Raw genomic sequence first — 17,872 nt, 5'->3', positions numbered from 1 at the left:
AGGATGAAGTGCTAGAAGTAATTTGACCTTTAAACTGGGATTTTCCAGAGACCCACCACAAACCAAGTGTTGAAAGAAATCTCCCAAGATGCCATACACATGGATGTTCAAGTGACAAAAGAAATGTACAAATGTAAGTAGTTTCCATGTTAATGAGATGTGAAAATTACAACAGCCACTGTAATATCTTAATTTGATGTTGGAGTGATATATTCTCAATTTCTCAGTTTCAAACAAGTGTTTTAAAAATCACTTGATAAATAGAAATATTCAATAGTGTCATCGTGTCTGTTTACATGAATGTGTTTAACAACTACTGATGTCTCATCAGGAGCTCAAGGGCTCATCTCATTTCATACAAGGGAGATTTCACCACCACTCCTTATAACTGTTTAGGGACAAGGGAAACTCAAAAGTGAGGGTTAGGATTAAGGGTTAAATTAAGAAATGGGACAAAGCCTTAGTCACACAGGCTCTTTCAAGGATTAATAATTTTTTAAAAGATGACTGCTATTCTACTGTTTCATAAGAAAAAAGGAAACTGGTACAAACATCCACAGCAAAAAAAAAAAGATATCCTTGAGTCATAGATATTTTTTTATTCATTCAGTGATGCAGCCTCCATCCTTGGCATTAGAACATTTTACAAAAGAGGAGCTTAAAATAAAATAACTACTGATTAAAAGGATGGAGAGACAAAGAGTAAAATAATTTGGTTCTCTAATCTCTCCTGTTGCTATCACTGACAGCTGAAAACCTGAAGACAAAAATAACCTTAAAACTTCATCAAGACTTCATCACACAGGGCAGGATGAGATTTGAAAATGTGTTACAAAAAGAGCTAGAATTTACCCAGTTTTCTAACAGTCATCAGAAAATGTTGCACTAATTCAAAGAGCCAATAGCCTATTGAATCCAAATCAGATTTACATTAAATTTGATCATAAACAGTGTGGAAAGCTGAGGCCATATTATAGCTAAAAGATGCCCCTTACTGGCTCAGCTAGGAAAAGCTCTAAAATTAGTAGCACATCAGGTCTGACTTTGAGACTGTGTGTGATCTAAGAGTAGGATGCAAATCCTTTCAGTGCTGAAATTAGCTCTGAAGTCAGAGAAAGTTAGCACAGACGAGCTAACTCCTAAGATCTGCTTACAGTCAGTGCTGGGGTGATGCATCTTACAGCGTCTGCATTAGTGAAAACAGTAGACTGTAGAAAATACTGGACAAAGCCTGAGTGACGTCAGCTGTTTGATTATTAAATAGGGCTTTTGAAGCCAATCTGCAGAAGTCGACATCTTGAAAAAAAAAAAAACCTGTCTCAAAATAACTTCGGATCAACCAAGAAACAGAGAAAGAGGTAAAGCTGAGGTGGGCCTTCAGCTTCCAGACAAGCTGCTACAGCATACAGACACCTTTCCCTTTAGACTTAATGAAATTAAAAAGGTTAACACTCTACAAAAAAGCGTGTACAAACAATGCATTGTGCAAAACAAATAAATTTTACAGTAGACTATTAATATTGACTTTAGGGAAAGGGCTGTGCTGCAAGAGGGATTTCAGTGGATGCTGAGTTTTTCAACCCGGTACTGAAAACTAAAAGAATTCAACAGACACAGATATTATCCAAGCTTTAAACCATCTTTTCTTCTCTAACCAGTTAAATCCAAAGTACACTATTCACGGTCACAATGGCCACATTAATTGATTTAAAAATATATAATTAATTAATTAAAGAATAATAATACTAACAATAAAAACACAATTAAGATCATTTTCTGTTTGAATAGAAAAGATAAAACATATACTATCTAAGGTCCTGGCGAATGCTGCACAGGTTTACCAGAGTTAACATCTCTTCCCTCTTTGTTTTTAACACAATGGTTGGATGAAAAATATGTGCTGTTTTTTCCACTGATAAAGAGCAGATGAGCCCAAAGGACATAAAACGACATTTGATGCTCTCCTCCAAACCTGCTTACAGCACACATTTGTTACATGCTGTTTGTTTATATCAGAGATTTCACTTCAACTCAGTGATAGGATTTGTAGTTATGTGACTGATCCCTGATTGGCTAATGAGGTTTTCAGTTACAGCAGTCAGTCAGTAGGAACTGTAAGTATAGCAGTGTGCAGGGTTAAGTAGTATCTCTGTCGTCTTATGCTTCAACCTTTTTGACATAAATCTCTTCTTCTCCATATCAAATCCCTTCTCTATCCTCTCCTCCCCTCAGTACTGGAAAAAAGTCCAGACTCACAGTTGTCACTATACCTAAACCAGTAGAAAACAATGTAGCCATATCGAGTAAATGTCAGCTTGCCCTGCAAGACACAGAGAGGAGGGGTGGCTGTGCACTTAGCTCTTCTCCCAGGAGAGAATAACAGCAAGACATGTCAGAGCTTAGTATCTAAAGATGAAGCTGAGCGAGGGCTGCAAAACACCCAAACCAGGGTGATAAATACAACAAGATTTAATGTATAGGTGAAAATGCAAAGTACAGCATGGTTGCTGTTAAGTGAAGGCCTCTGTTCTCCCCATGCCATGCAGTCAAGAAGGGAATCAAATCTGTTCCATACAGAAACTATATATATATATACATATATAAATATACTTTCTCTCACGAGTTCACTGCCTATATTATAAAGTATTGGTTTTGTCTGACCAAAGTCAATATGTAGAAAAATAAGACAATTAGATGACTCAGATGTTACCAAGCAGCAAAAGTACAAAAGCAGGCTGGGAAAAACATCTAGTCTTAGAAATATATTGGTACATTTTCAGACAAGGTATAGAAGAAGACAATATTATCTGTATCAATATAATTTATGTTGATCTGAGTAAAATAAAAACAGACGCCAGGCCTAACGCTCTGTAAAAAGATTGTTTACAGCATTGGTTCCCAGCCTGGGGGTCCGTGACCATACAGACCCAGAGTGCTCTGAGGTTCCGAGATCGTCATAACTAGATTTGCACATATCAACTTAAACTGTTTTATAACGTGGCAATAGAAATAGAGGGCCTGGAAGCCAATATTGGGTTATTTTATTTTAACTATCAAAAATCGCAGCCAAACAACTGAATATAGAGGCAACATTTCAATAAATTGGGTGGAACTAAGCAATTTCTCAAATGTTGCCAACATATTTCTGCAGTTTAGATAGTGTTCTCTAACAAGATCATCAAGTACCATCTGATCATTGAAGTAATGAAGATTTCATCAGTTTAAAACACGTGGTATGATTTTTAGCATCTTCAGTGTAGAGATAAATTTTCAGTACAATTTAGAAAGTCTGCCAGAGTCGTCTAAAATTGTTTTGATTATCAGAGACTTAAACCTTCACTGCCTTAGTAAAAAGTAATGTAAGCAAAAAGGCATTTTAGGGAGGGCAACAGAATAAAAAAACAGAATTCTGAGATGTAAAATAACTGTCAGCCATAATAATTAACATCATCATAAGATGTAAAAACATGTAATACATGCAAAAACCTTGGTTGCCTTTATATAAAGGACACAATTGATGTTCAATAGAGAGGTTAACATCAATATAACTACTGTCATTACAGTCAAAAAGTGCATATATGTTTAAGTCTCCTCTGTTCTCCTTGCCGTGATCCTCGCCTAACCTTAAACACCTGGTATCTTTCAATCAATCAGACTCACAGGGCTGCTCTGTTGTGTGTTTGTGTGTGTGTGTTTCTGAAAATATGACTGTGTGTTATCACCTTTAATCTAATAACCAGGCACAGCTGTGGAGGAATCAGCCTGCCCCAAGCTATAGAGTAGACTCAACACTGTCTGACAGTCACACATACACTCTCCTGGCTATCCATTTTCTGCTCTATAAGTAACAGCAGCAGTGAGATGCTGCATGATTTGGCTCTGGAGACTGAGCGCAGCCTGCAGGAAATTCTAGAAGATGGGGATAAAAACAGAGAAAAACTTAACCTTAAATTGAGTTCAGGAAGATTTTGTCTGCATTTAGAGTCCTATTACAAAAACTTGCATGTTTCAACAATCAAATTTCGATTAGAAATCATCCTAATATATAGATTAGTCAGTGTTAAGTTAGGGATCTACAGTACTATGATAAAAACGTGGCATAAAGGATTGGAAAAATGTCTTGATAACAGTGTCAAAAATGAATTGCTGAGTAATGCTGCTGCTGTCATAGTGACCAGAATAAAGAGATGGCTACATATGAAAATCCAAAATCCAAAAAGCTGCAAATCACTGAAAGTTATCGAGGTGAAACTGGTGCTGTACGCCGAATGTAAACAACAGTTTCCAAAAACTAAACACTGGAGCACAAAGATAAAGAAGCAGTGATTTAAACATTACATTGCTTAAATGTTTGTGGACTTTTTGTGCAGCGGACTGAAAAAGGCTTTGGTTCTTGATATGAAGGTTGTCCTGGACTCCGCAGGGTTACAGTTACAGCGTTTCAGTCAGTCGAGGATACTAAGTCTACACTCAGGATCAAACGTTTAGACAGCAGCAGCCTCACTGATCTCTCCATGGTGCTGGAAGAAAGAGCAGGAATCACCTATGTGTGTATGTATCTCTGCATGTCTGTGAACTCTTGAGCATCCTACAAACAGCTACAGCAGCTAGTCATAAAATACAGTAACACAATAACACACTGCAACCATACAAACCTAAATCTACCAAATAAATAAGGCATTAATTCACTTTAACATATTCAAAATAATATGTAAATATATTCCTATCTAATGGGTATTTTCTAGAGCTGAATGATATTCAAAAAGTGGCACTGCAGTATCTTTTCTTCCTGTTTTACATTGCAATATGAAAAACTAGTAAGTAATTAACTCCCAATCAAGTGAATGTGAATTGCATTAAGTTTCTATAAGCTGAAATATGGGAAATGAATAAGTGAATCTAACAATCATTATCTAATTATTGGGGAATTTGAGTCTATTTTTATGTTAGGCCCACACAATATGACAAAAATATGATGTCCAAAATCACAGTTAAATACTATGATAAAGATGTGACGTGTGATGAATAAACTAATCCACAAGCTGTAGCTTTTCACAGCATGTTTCTCATGAATCCAAAATAAATCAAGATTTTTTTCACCACTAAAACTGCAACAGTCACTACGAGGGTAGATGATAGCTAGCTTGAGTTTCACCTGACTACATGACAATAGGTTGTTTGCAATCGTGATCGTGAATGTCCACTGAGGGTCAGGACGTGGGGGACAGCCATTAGGAATGAATGGGAACAGAGAAAAGTTAGAACTTAACATTTCTAAATAGATCTCTATGCTGCAATTATCATCAGAAAAACTACCAGCTCTACTGAGCTAAGTCAAATGATCTAGGGCTCTTAAAATAGATGAATTTCCTGTCACAATGAGAGGCTATATTTTGACAAGGTGGACACCAGCTCAGGAAACACAAGTAAGACCAGAGTTTATTGTGCTAAACCCTGGCAAAACTGTGACTGGACCAAACAGGACGACTTTGTGAATAACATACATGAACATTGTGTGACATGCTCCCTCAGGCTTCAGATGAAGGCTTACAACATGGCCTTTTTAGTAGTTTTTCTCTATGCAGAAATCATAAGTTGATATACAGCAGTAAAATTTAATTTCCAAGGATTTCAAGCTGTCATATGAGCCCTGTTGAAAGGAGCAGGACTCTGAAATTCATCATGTCTCACCCACACTTTGTGATGGGCAACTCAACCCTAGTAAAGACAGGAGAACAATAAAGAGAACTTAGCATACAGCTGCTTCCTCATCCTTAACTCTGGGGCAGGATTTAGATCACTTCAGTATCTCTGTTTTCTCTTGGTGAATTTAAACTCTTACCTTACCATGTTTTATGGAGCAGCATCCAAAAAAGATGTGCTCTATATTGAGAGTAGCCATCTTTGTTTCCCCCAGGTGATTTGTGTGTGTTTGTGTGTCTACATCAGTTCTGTCTCTGCTCTATCAGCTGTTGTTTTCTTATTTTGAAGTTTCATAAGCCAGACTCTTACCTGTCTGTGTTTGTGACACACTTTTTGGAAGTGAGACAGCTGCTCAGCCATTTTTGTACCTAACTGTGTATTCCGACAGCTGTTACCACACTGTACCATTATTAACAGGCTTACAAAAATATATTAAACATAATCCCTTGCATCGAAAAGCATAATTCTTTTGTTTTTTGCAATTATTTAAAGAAACTAGGGCTGCACTGATAAAAAATACCCATATCCACATTGGTGTTGATACCACACCTAAGCATTTACACTCATATCATTAAAAATGCTTTTAATTATTTGTGCAGGTAGATGAAGTTTGAGCCATGTCTGCAGTTTAGTGATACTGTAACATAAATAAGGGTGATAAAAGTAGATCACACTGCAAGCAATGTACTGTTAAAATGTTGAGAGGTGATGGACATCTGGTGAAGATAAACTTAGCCCTCAAAATAACTTTAAGATCTGTTTTAGCATTCTTAGATATCTATATTTATACTACTGATGGTGAGAACCCAAATGTAAGCGCTTGTACTTGCCCCAAAAGAAGCTGAGCCAGTGCATCCTAAAGAAACAGTGAACATTTGTGATTTTTGCTTGAAAATGACTTCACTGATAAATTCATCATCAGAAATTTCTCTGATCATTTTTATTGATTTATTATCCAATCAATGACCCAGTAATGTCAGAGCTCTTGTTTTGTGTGTCTGTGGTGTATGGTGTGTCAGTCTTTACGGTGTCTCCTCTAAACCACTCAGTGTTATTATTGCCCTCGCCCCCCAGCTATGTTGTTGCTATTGGTAACCACAATAAATCACCATTACACCAATGGTGTAATGAAAGCTTCAACCCCCACCTCCCTGCTTTCTCCTTTATTATCCTTCACACTTTTTCAACTGTCCTCTCTCTTTATATTCCCACTCCTCCCTCTGTCCTGACCTCTTCTCCTGGCATTCTGGCCTCCACAACTTGTGACTATTAGCATTTTGGCATGATGCCTCCATACCACCACAGAATGCCAAAACTCAAATCTTTCAGTGCATGGAAGCCAAGCATTGCCAACGCCCATGAAACAAACACTTCAACCCAAAATTCTGCAGTGACACTGTTCACTCCCCAGCACTGACAGTTAGAGAATGCTAGTCCTGATACAGGTTGTTAATATGAACGGTCATACATTATCTTGAGTAATAAAACTTAGAACAATCTACTTGCAACTTCAACTAACTGTCATAATCTATTCTTTAGGAACCACAATGGTTAGTTATGTTTACATTCAAGATTTAATATTTTTTAAGAGCATCTCAGGAAATCTGGTTCCAGTTTTGGTGACTTAAGGCTCACTTATGCCCTCCACACATATGAAAATAGATCCATGTATTATAAATATTACAACCATCACTGCCCTTATTCTTGTGTATGTGTGATATGTTGGAGTGGACATTGAAAACCAAATCTACTAGAGGATGCCATGCTCTTGGAAGTAAATAACTACTTTCATGCTGCTTGCCTGTCCCATAGACTGAAGTAAGAACAGTCTGTCTTCTGCCCAGCTGTGCTCTTGTAGCTGTCAGTCTTTGTGCCCATCTGAGATAACATTATTGATATAGTTGAATTTTCTATCATCTCTTTCAATATTCTACAATATTTTCACAGAAAACTCATTTATGTTAAGCCTTTTCTCAAACGATTCTTCTTCGTTATGTTTTTTTCTACTGTTGGCTACCTTGTTCAACACTGCTCCCATGACTAGCGGTGGTATTGCAACAAAGTCAGCAAAAGTCCAGTTATCAGGTGGTTCTAATAATTATCTCACCAGATTATCCTGTGGTGTGTGGTGTGTTACGAGTGAGTTTTTCCTCTCTGACTTGTGATTGTGAATATTAAATACGTTCAATATTTACAACCAAAAATCCTGACATGTGCAGTGAGCCCCGTGGGCACAGAGACAAGTGCATCAAATGAAGATATAGCCTATCAGGAAGCAAGCTGACTGAAGGAGGAAGTAAACAAAAGCACAGCCATGGCAACAATAGTAAATGGAAAGCATATACTTTGATGGATGTCAAAAATGGAGGAGAAACTTGATTTACAGCATTTACTGTGTAACACACCACAGATGTCCTGACAAGGGAGGGCGCTGGACTGACATTGCAACTGAATGGGCTTAGCATGTAGCTACCCACAAAAGCACAAGATTTGGCATTTTGAGCATCAACATCAGGCCAAGACTCTGGTAGTCGGTGAACAGAATCTGAGCGTGTGATGTGCTGTGTTGATCCTCTCCTTCTACATCACACACTATACAAACAAAAGGCTAATATCTATGATTATTTGCCACCATATGTGAGGTGTCTTACAATGAAAAAAAAAATGGTAAAGATTTTAAAAATCTTTGTGTGTGGCAGGCTTAAGCTCCTTTGTCCAGTCTGAGTGCCCCACTCTGGGCTCATGCACGGTACTGCAACATGGATGTGACGTATAATTGGAGCCAACTAATGCACCGCCTTGGATAATCAAGAGATCCAGGACTGTTAAATGGCTATATGTAACCAAAATTACTTAAAATAAGCAATGTCTTTAAAGTTGTGGTCATGATCTCTGTTATTTTCTACTGTGCAGACTCCGAGACAGTGCCTCTTGTAAACAAAGCCAAACATGCCAGATTTCATTGTGATGACATATGTACAAGAGGCATCCATGCTCAGTACTGAAATCATGTGAGTGCAAGCCAATGGCGGTCTAAAGAGAGGGAAAATGCTGCTGCCACAGATAATTCAGCCAAATACGTTCTTCAATTCATCCAACATCCACTTCATCGTAAAAAAAAATTCAAGCCACATATACACATCAGATCCTTTTGTCACTCTGTGATAGCTTAATGTTATTTTTCTCTTTCTGCTTTAGTAATTGTTTAAGGACAGCCTAATGCAGATAAGAGTCATCTGACTGTCCATCTCCTTTGATTAAGAGGTTAGATTAGCGTCAGACAGAAAAAGCAGATTTAATCAAGAGAGACTGAGATAAATATAGAAAGGGATTTGATATAAAAAGTGAGAAAGGGAGAGGGTTGATGTTATAAGGGAGATGTTACAGAAAAAGCTGACGTGGAAGAAGACATGTGAAATAGAGCGAAATTTAAGGGGCAGGAAGCACAGGAGGGCATACCACTGGAAAGATGAAAAAGAGAGGAGGGAAGGAGAGAGAGACAGCTGACAGAGTTAATCAGTCAGTGGCAGAAGCTCGGTGTTTCTGTTTCGCTGAGGCTTAGGGGAAAAAGACCTTCTATTACCCCCTCTCTATATGAGTAAATTCCCTATAAAATCATTTATCATTATTGTCTTACCAAATTAATCAATGCTCAATTCTAACTACAATTATGGCTTTCCTTTCCACAATCATGAAAACAAGATCACTGAAAATGAATGATTACTGTGGCACATGTCAATGTGCACCTCTGTTCATAAGTTTTATTATGTGTTCACTGTTCAATGTCTGTTGTTATACGTTGGCCAAATCTAATTTTATTCATTTATTTTTATTTATGAATTTCACTTATTTCCATTTATTGCTTGTTTTTGAAAGTATTCAGTTTTTAAAGGGTAGAGGGCATTTATGTAAATCAAATGCACACAACGCAGATGTCGTAATATCAATGAGTAACTGTGTTCAATAATCATCAGTCAATATTGATCAAAATAATCACATTTTTTAGTTTTCCCTGATTAAGCAGCCTTAGTCCAATGCAAATCAAAGTGGTTTTAATACTGACCTCTGCTACCTGGATATATAAAAGCCTGTCAACAATTGAATGAAACATCCTGAATTTCTACTGAATGATCACAAGATCAAGTGGTGACTGAACTTAGAAATGTACATAGCTTTTGAAAATACATTTAATATACATTTATACATTGACATTATAGCTCTAGTCTTCTTTTTGTCAAGTTTATAACTTGTTAAGCTTTTGGTGTACTTTTCAAACAATTTATAACTTTCTTCTTTCTCCCCTGAAGAATATAATCTTTTGACTTAACAAGCTACAAAATATTGTATAAATCCTGTAAAAGCTAGTGGTTCAAGGAGGCCTAAGTGTTTTTTTTTCTTTGAGTCCTTAAGCACAACAGACAGACAGTTTCAGGGGGTTGGGGTGCAGAATGTAATACTTACATAGGCTTAGGTAGATGCTCTATTTGGGGGCCACTGTTTCTTGTATAAGTTGAAATTGTTTTATATTTCTACTGCAATGGATAATTTAAATATATTAAAAGATATGAAAATAAAAATTTGATTGCTATATATATATACGGACGAAAATGTTGGCACCCTGGAATTTTTCCAGAAAATACTCCATTTCTCCCAGAAATTGTTGCAGTTACAAATGTTTTTGGCATACACATGTTTATTGCCTTTATGTGCATTAGAGCAATAGAAAAAATGCGAAGAAAAAAGCCAAAATTGACATAATTTTACACAAAACTCAAAAAATGGGCCGGACAAAATTGTTGGCACCCTTTTAAAACTGTGGGTAAATCATTTTACTTTCATGTGATTCCATGTGATGCTCATTTAAGCTCACCTTTGCCAAGTAACAGGTGCTGGCAATCTAGAAATCACACCTGAAGCTAGTTAGAATGTATAAAAGTTAACTCAACCTTTGTGTTGTGTGCCTGTGTGTGTCACACCAAGCACGGAGAAGAGAAAGAGGAGCCAAGAACTGTCTGAGGACTTGAGAAGCAAAACTGTGGAAAAATATGAACAACCTTAAGGTTACAAGACCATCTCAGATCTAGAAATTCCTTTGTCCACTGTGCGTAATATAATCAAGAAGTTTATAACCCATGGCACTGTGGCTAATCTCCCTGGACGTGGATGAAAGAGAAAAATTGACAAAAGAATGCAACGCAGGATAGTTAGAATGGTGGATAAACATCCTCAGTCAACTTCCACACAAATTCAGGCTGTCCTGCAGACTCTGGGTGCAAAAGTGTCAGCTTTAACCATACGTCGTAATCTGAATGAGATGAAGCGCTATGGCAGGAGACCGAGGAGAACCCCACTGCTGACAAAGAGACATAAAAAAGCCAGACTGGAATTTGCAAAAATGTACCTGAGTAAGCCTCAATCCTTCTGGGAGAACATTTTGTGGACAGATGAGACTAAGGTAGAGCTTTTTGGAAAAGCACGTCATTCCACTGTTGACAGAAAACGGAATGAGGCCTACAAAGAAAAGAACACAGTACCTACAGTCAAACATGGTGGAGGTTTAAGGATGTTTTGGGGTTTTTTTTGCTGCCTCTGGCACTGGGTGCCTTGACTGTCCGCAAGGAATCATGAAGTCTGGAGACTATCAGAAAATTTTGGGCCGTAATGTAGGGCCTAGTGTCTGAAGGTTGGGTCTGCGTCAGAGGTCATGGGTTTACCAGCAGGACAATGATCCCAAACATACTTCAAAAAGCACCAAGAAATGGTTGGAGACAAAGCGCTGGAGAGTTCTGAAGTGGCCAGCAATGAGTCCAGATCTAAATCCCATTGAACACCTATGGAGAGATCTCAAAACTGCTGTTGGAAGAAGGAACCCTTCAAATCTGAGAGACCTGGAGCAGTTTGCAAAATAAGAGTGGTCCAAAATTCCAGTTGAGAGGTGTAAGAAGCTTGTTGATGGTTATAGGAAGCGATTGGTTTCAGTTATTATTTCCCAAGGGTGTGCAACCAAATATTAAGTTGAGGGTGCCAACAATTTTGTCTGGCCCATTTTTTTGAGTTTTGTGTAAAATTATGTCAATGTTGTCTTTTTCCTTGTGATTTTTTGTGTTGTTTCAATGCACATAAAGGCAATAAACATGTGTATACCAAAACATTTGTTGATTGCAACAATTTCTGGGAGAAATGATGTATTTTCTGGAAAAATTCCAGGGGTGCCAACATTTTCGTCCATGACTGTATATATTAAAAGATGGTATCCTTGGCTGACACAGGCCAGTAATTAGTCAATCCATTAATTCATCCTGGAAGAAACACAATCATTGCTCATGGGCAAAGATTTCCACATGTTTATAGCAAACTACCTTTTCCTGCAGGATCAGATAATACTTTTGAAACCAAGCATATTCTTGTTGGTTCCTCCATGGTTCCTTTCCCATTTTTGCAATGCAATGATCATCAATATAATGCTGAACCATCCGGTGGGTTTTGCATCTTACTACCTTCCATTCAGCATACCTTTCTTTGAATTGGTTCTGTCTGTGGGTCTGTGAGTCTGTGAGTCTGGATAAGGAACCTTATTACCGCAAGTAAAAACTCATCATGGGTTTGAAATTAACACCAGCCAAGGGGTAAATGTGGGTAGATTTTCTGTTTAGTGAGTAAATACACTAAAATAGTCGTGGAAAAGAAATCCATGCCACATTTAGTGCATTTCTGTCTCTGCCTTCCGCATGCTGGAGCTTCCCAGCAGTGTGCTAAGCCATACACCAACATGATGTAAAGAGATACAAATGTACACACAAATGTATGACTGCAGCCAGTAGACCTCTCGTCTCACTACTGTTGAGATAAAAATGACCAAACCACACACGGAAGGCTTATAATACAGGGATCAATGAAAATATATCATTGTGGTGTTAAACACATTTACTGTTGATATATTCCAATGCAGATTTCAACAGACATACGTGAGCACATGGGCCATGGAGATCTGTTAAAACGGCCTATGTAAGTCTGCCTTTATCACATTGGTGACCAACAATAATCAGCAACTTAATGTTGTAACAATATCCCACAGTCAGGTGTAGACTATATTCATACAGACTCTGTTACACAGTGCTTTAAAAACTGAAGTAGTCCCTGAACACATGCTCTTTGTTAAGTGTGTGTCTAGCTAGCAGAGCACACAACACACATAAACCCAAACACACATACATGTTTTAAATTACATAAATAAATTTCCTCCTTAACCCCTTGCTAATCATTTAATCTTTGTGTCTGGCTTTACTCCTCTATATGCAGTGATTCTTGTGTTTTTCTAGCACGACCTAGCATGATTGATCACACTATGTTCTGCTGTGCTTCTATTGCCAATCTTACTATTCATCTTGCTCTATTTTCTGCTTTGCTGTCTTTTATCAGAGCTGTGGTGAAGTTTTTTCCTTCTCTTTTGCCATTTCTTCTGATCTGTCAACAATAAAGCAGCAGAAGTACACATTCAGTTGTAGATGCTGCTATTAGCTGCAAACAAAGATTAAGAAGTGAGCTGAATCCCTTGGGACTGCTTTATAGTTAAATGCTGCCATGAAAATTTCAAGATGATTAACAGATTCACCTTGACAAATTTTGGAAAACTGAAGGCACATATATTCAGTCTGAAGGCATTAGCTTAATAAAAAAATAGAATTAAGGCTGACTTCAGACCTACTGATACTTAAGCAGACTTATCAACTGGATCTAGATAGTTTTGGAATTTAGGATTATTTTTATGTGGATTGAAGTCCTCCCTCTCCCTCTTTCCCTCCCTTTCTCACACACACAGACACTGGATCCTTTACTGTGACGTCACGCAGTACGCACTTTACACCCTGCACTGAGTCACTTCCACTCACTTCACCTCAGCAGAGTGAAACAACATCTGCAAGCAGGAGCAGCAGCCGCCGCCCAGTTCTGAGTCTGCAAGACTACAAGCCTTAATCAAAACAGCAACCTTGTGCTCCGATAAACAACAGAGCAGCAGCAGGAAGCTTCAGTGTCCCAGAGTGGCTGTCTATCACCCAGACAAGACAGGGATGGCAACAAGGGTGACAAAAAAAGAACTATCTATCTTTGCTATCCTGTAGTAAGAGCAGGCCAATATCTTGTGAAAAGAATCATGTTAATAAAATATGTTCTATTTTATTGCCTCATTAAAATATTGACCTCAATGATATAAAAGAGCTGTATTTGGTAGAAATATGAGATCTGTATATGTGGGCTTGTTCATACAGAACATACAAATATAGGTATTTTCATATAGAATTGGGGCAGCGCAGTAAATCAGTTTTGTTATCACAATATGTATCTTTGCAACAAACACATTGCAAAAAGTCTGTATTTATCACATTAAATAAAAATGTCAGTTTTACACGCTCTCACACCATCTTCATGCAGTCAGATGAAACTCAAGATAGCTTGCCTCTAGAGTAGTGCTGCACAATGTGGTGATGATGTGTGGCTGGGATTATAATGGACAATATTGTGATTTTTGTTGTGATTATGGTATAATACATAGGTGGAATCATGAGTCTTCTGGGTTGGTTATCTAGAAAAATGCAGAGAATAATGACAGTTTTCAAGTGGAATTTTTCAACTCGAAAAAGTAGTATAGAAAATACAAAGCATTTAGTAATGCTTTCTAAACAACTTAACATTTCACAAAAAAACTTACAAGACTCTGTATGCATTTTTGTAAACTTTTTAAGTACTTCTAAATACAAAAATAATCACAGTCTTTTATTCATGTATGTGTTTTCACATCTTTGCATTGTGATTGAAACTGTGATCAGATTAATTGCGCAGCACTACCTCATAGTAACTGTTCCAGTTTAAATGGTTAAAAAGGACTGATTTATTTTGGATACATGAGAAAAAAGTGTCATATCTAAATGTCAAATGTGATATCTAACACAGTGTGAAAAAATATACAGTGAAAAAAATAGAATTGTTCATCATAGTATTTTTTTGGGGGGGGAACTTTCTTTTTATTTTGCATTTGTATAAATACAACACTGGAGATGCTTTCAAACATACACTTATCAGTCCTTCCATCCTTACATGACATCACTCTTTGAATTAATTTTTAACACAGGTTCCATTGAGTTGTCCTCAAATCAGTCCTGAGTAGAGGTCCAAATACCTAAATACCTGTTACATATACATAGACCTAAACTTAATTACAACTACTACAACCAGCTATATGGTTGCAAGTGCATCATAGTAATTTTTTAAAGATCCACAAATTGTAAAAAATTAAGGCTATTACTGCAGTTTACAATAGCAATTTAGCCAATTGCTAATACCAAAACTGATGTCTTTTTCTTTAAGCTATTACTTCTTTAGTTGTAAGACTCACAGTATACGTTTTTTCTTGTACTGCATATAACTGAAAACAGAACATGGCAGCAGTTGGACATTCTAGATATCAGCGCTAAATAAATTTGATACAACAAATGAACATCCCTGATTATTTACCAATAGGCCATTTTTGTCAATAGGGCCAATACCGGCTGACCTTGATGTTAGGCTGATGCTCCAGTGCATCACTAATTTTGTGAATATTTTGCATACCCAACTTAAAAACAGACTTGAAGTCAAGAATAATTAACTAGGATTACAAGGCTAACTTTTTAATACCCCACACTTAGCCTATAGAAACTCAATGTACTTTAGAAATGCTTTTTAGAATATATTCTAGGATTTTTTCAGAGAGTAAAAGATATTGCTAAACTGCTTTTCCCATATTGTTCAGCCCTATGCAGAGTACAGTCATGTATTGGGCTCTATACATGGACATATAATTACTGTAACTTATAATAAACAACCAATGCAGCGACATACTATACAATAATAATATGAGGCTATAGTTCTTGCTTTGAGTGGAAGGAGACAAGGTAACAAAAATGATTATAATCTCCTTGAAGTGTATAACAGATATGACACTATAGGACTTAAACTCCTATTATATAAAGTCAAAAGCACTAGTCTGTCATGTAGATACTATAAATCTCCGGACGAATAATAGAGGGACTGGGAAAATGGTTCCACTGATGTGCTGTCCAATTTATTAGAGTCCCATTTCTCCTATTTATATCCCTTTTCATATTTCCCGCCATCAAACCACTGCCAACCAACTTACATGCACTTGTGTTCAGAGGCAGTGTTAAGTCTTAGTGCAAAACTGAGGTAGCAGACACTTTTTTACTGCAGCTGTGATCAAATACACCACTTTCAGACTTCACAGGCTACAATGCAGCTGCTTCTTCGGTTGCTAAAGCAAGTTACAAAGCCACTGGCCATAGCTGTTTCAGGCATTACAGTTATTTGAATTCCCAATTCTTTAAAGAGCAAAATTCCCTCTGGATTCAGGTATGCTTATAACAGCAGGGGCAGAGATGACAAAGTAATACGAGGTCAAAGTGGTGAGACCACAGGCACACTATAGTATAACTACCATTAGAAATAAATAATAGGTCAGTTAATATAGATTAACGCTTAATATGCTATATTGCTGTTTGATTAGGGCACAGTTTGCAGAAAGGTCACACAACCCGACGGTAGCAATCTAATATTTAAAGTTATCGGTTACAATGCAGCCCAAGATCATCCGGTAAACCATGCAACAACATACCATAGCCTTCACACTAGGCCGCTATTCTGCTCGTTAAGCTGTACTTCACTTTAAATAAGAAAAATCAGGTACGACAGGACTCAAAGACACTTCACCAGGCATGCATCATGTAACACATGTAGGTGAAAAAGACATGAAACAGCGCTTCCCCCCGCCAGATCACTGCAGTACCCTGCACCCAAATGCAGGCCGGCGTCCCTGCAAAAAAAAAGGAAAAAACACCGTGCACCTCGACTCCTTGCTCTCACACCGAGGATGACAAACTAAAACGACATCCAATAGAGAAAGAATTCATCCTGTCAACCTTGTGTCGGCCTTACCTTCAGCTAAACTGTCAGTGATTTTAGGTTGGTTTTGTCCTCCTCTCAAGACGTCGTTTGGCTGAATCGATGAGGAGAGCGTTTATCAATGGAGGAGACTGATGCTCCGCTTTTATTCCAGTAGGGTCTTCCCTCAAATATTCCTTGTTACGGAAGGAAGCAGTTTGTCAGGGAAATCATTGAAGGGTCCCTGCGTTGGACATACAACGCCTTTGCGCATAAAAACGGCGCTGCGTGTCTGCAGCGGTGACCGGCGGCCAGGAGCTGCTGTCGGTGCTGAGGATGTGAGCCGGTGGAGGGTGATGATGATATCCATAGAGGTCCCCGTTTCCACCTGACACAACCTCTCCTTCCTCCCCCTCCTCCTCCTCTTCCTCTCCGCTGGTGATGCTGGGGAGAAATATCAGCATTGGTGCGGTGAGAGGGGAGAGAGAGAGAAAGAGGCAGATTCAGAGAGGGGAGGGCAGGATGGCAATAAATTAGCCAGCGGTAAGTAATGCAAGTTCGGTGTGCTAGTTTTTACATTATAATGTACGAAGGTAGAAGTGGTTTAAAATTGGTTTCGAAAATGTCTAAAAACACGGAGGTGTGTATTTCAGTATATATTCAACGAAGAAAACAGGTATTTTAAAATCGTCCAAGTATTTAAATATCACTTAAACGTTTACGCCTGGTCAAACGTTAGCTTGTTCTAACGTACCATTACAGGTGTAACGGTTTAGAAAGTTACCATGCAAACTGGCGACTTTCAGACGTCTGTGGTCGTGGTCACAACGGATGTTGTTGACGAAAAGTTTTACGAATGTAGTACAGGGTAGCCGCGGGGTAGTAAAAGGTAGTAAAAGGTAGTAAATCCAACTCTAGGATTCCTGTATCAACCCCGTAATAATGTATCGAGTGTAAGGTTTTCATTAAATATCTTTTCTATGAGTACTTCTGAAAATGGTGAAAAGTTGAACGAATAAGCATTTGTTATGCTTAGTTATGCCATGTTTAACGTCCATAACCACCGTAGCACCAAGCTGAAAGGTAACGGTCACTTTTGAAACCGTTACACAACTGCTAGCTTGTTAACTTTAAACGGCTAACCATTGTTCGTTAAAAGCTTTCGTTTTTGCGACTTAATTTTAAAGAAACGTTACCTTAACCATTGTCGTTAGAGTGGTGTGGCATTTGGCAGCTC

At 37.9% G+C, this 17,872-nt stretch overlaps 1 protein-coding gene across 1 annotated transcript in view; it reads right to left on the bottom strand.

The window, feature by feature from the left end:
- The window catches only part of LOC121520042 (spectrin beta chain, non-erythrocytic 4-like), a 117,067-nt gene extending 100,263 nt beyond the window's left edge, over nucleotides 1–16,804 (bottom strand). The window contains exon 1 of the mRNA XM_041803267.1: nucleotides 16,690–16,804. The gene's annotated coding sequence lies outside the window, so the exon portion shown is untranslated. The remainder of the gene's footprint in view (nucleotides 1–16,689) is intronic.
- Between the last annotated feature and the right edge of the window lie 1,068 nt (nucleotides 16,805–17,872).

Source organism: Cheilinus undulatus, linkage group 2, assembly GCF_018320785.1.
Source record: "Cheilinus undulatus linkage group 2, ASM1832078v1, whole genome shotgun sequence".
NCBI lineage: Eukaryota > Metazoa > Chordata > Actinopteri > Labriformes > Labridae > Cheilinus > Cheilinus undulatus.
This window is presented reverse-complemented; position numbering and strand designations above follow the sequence as displayed.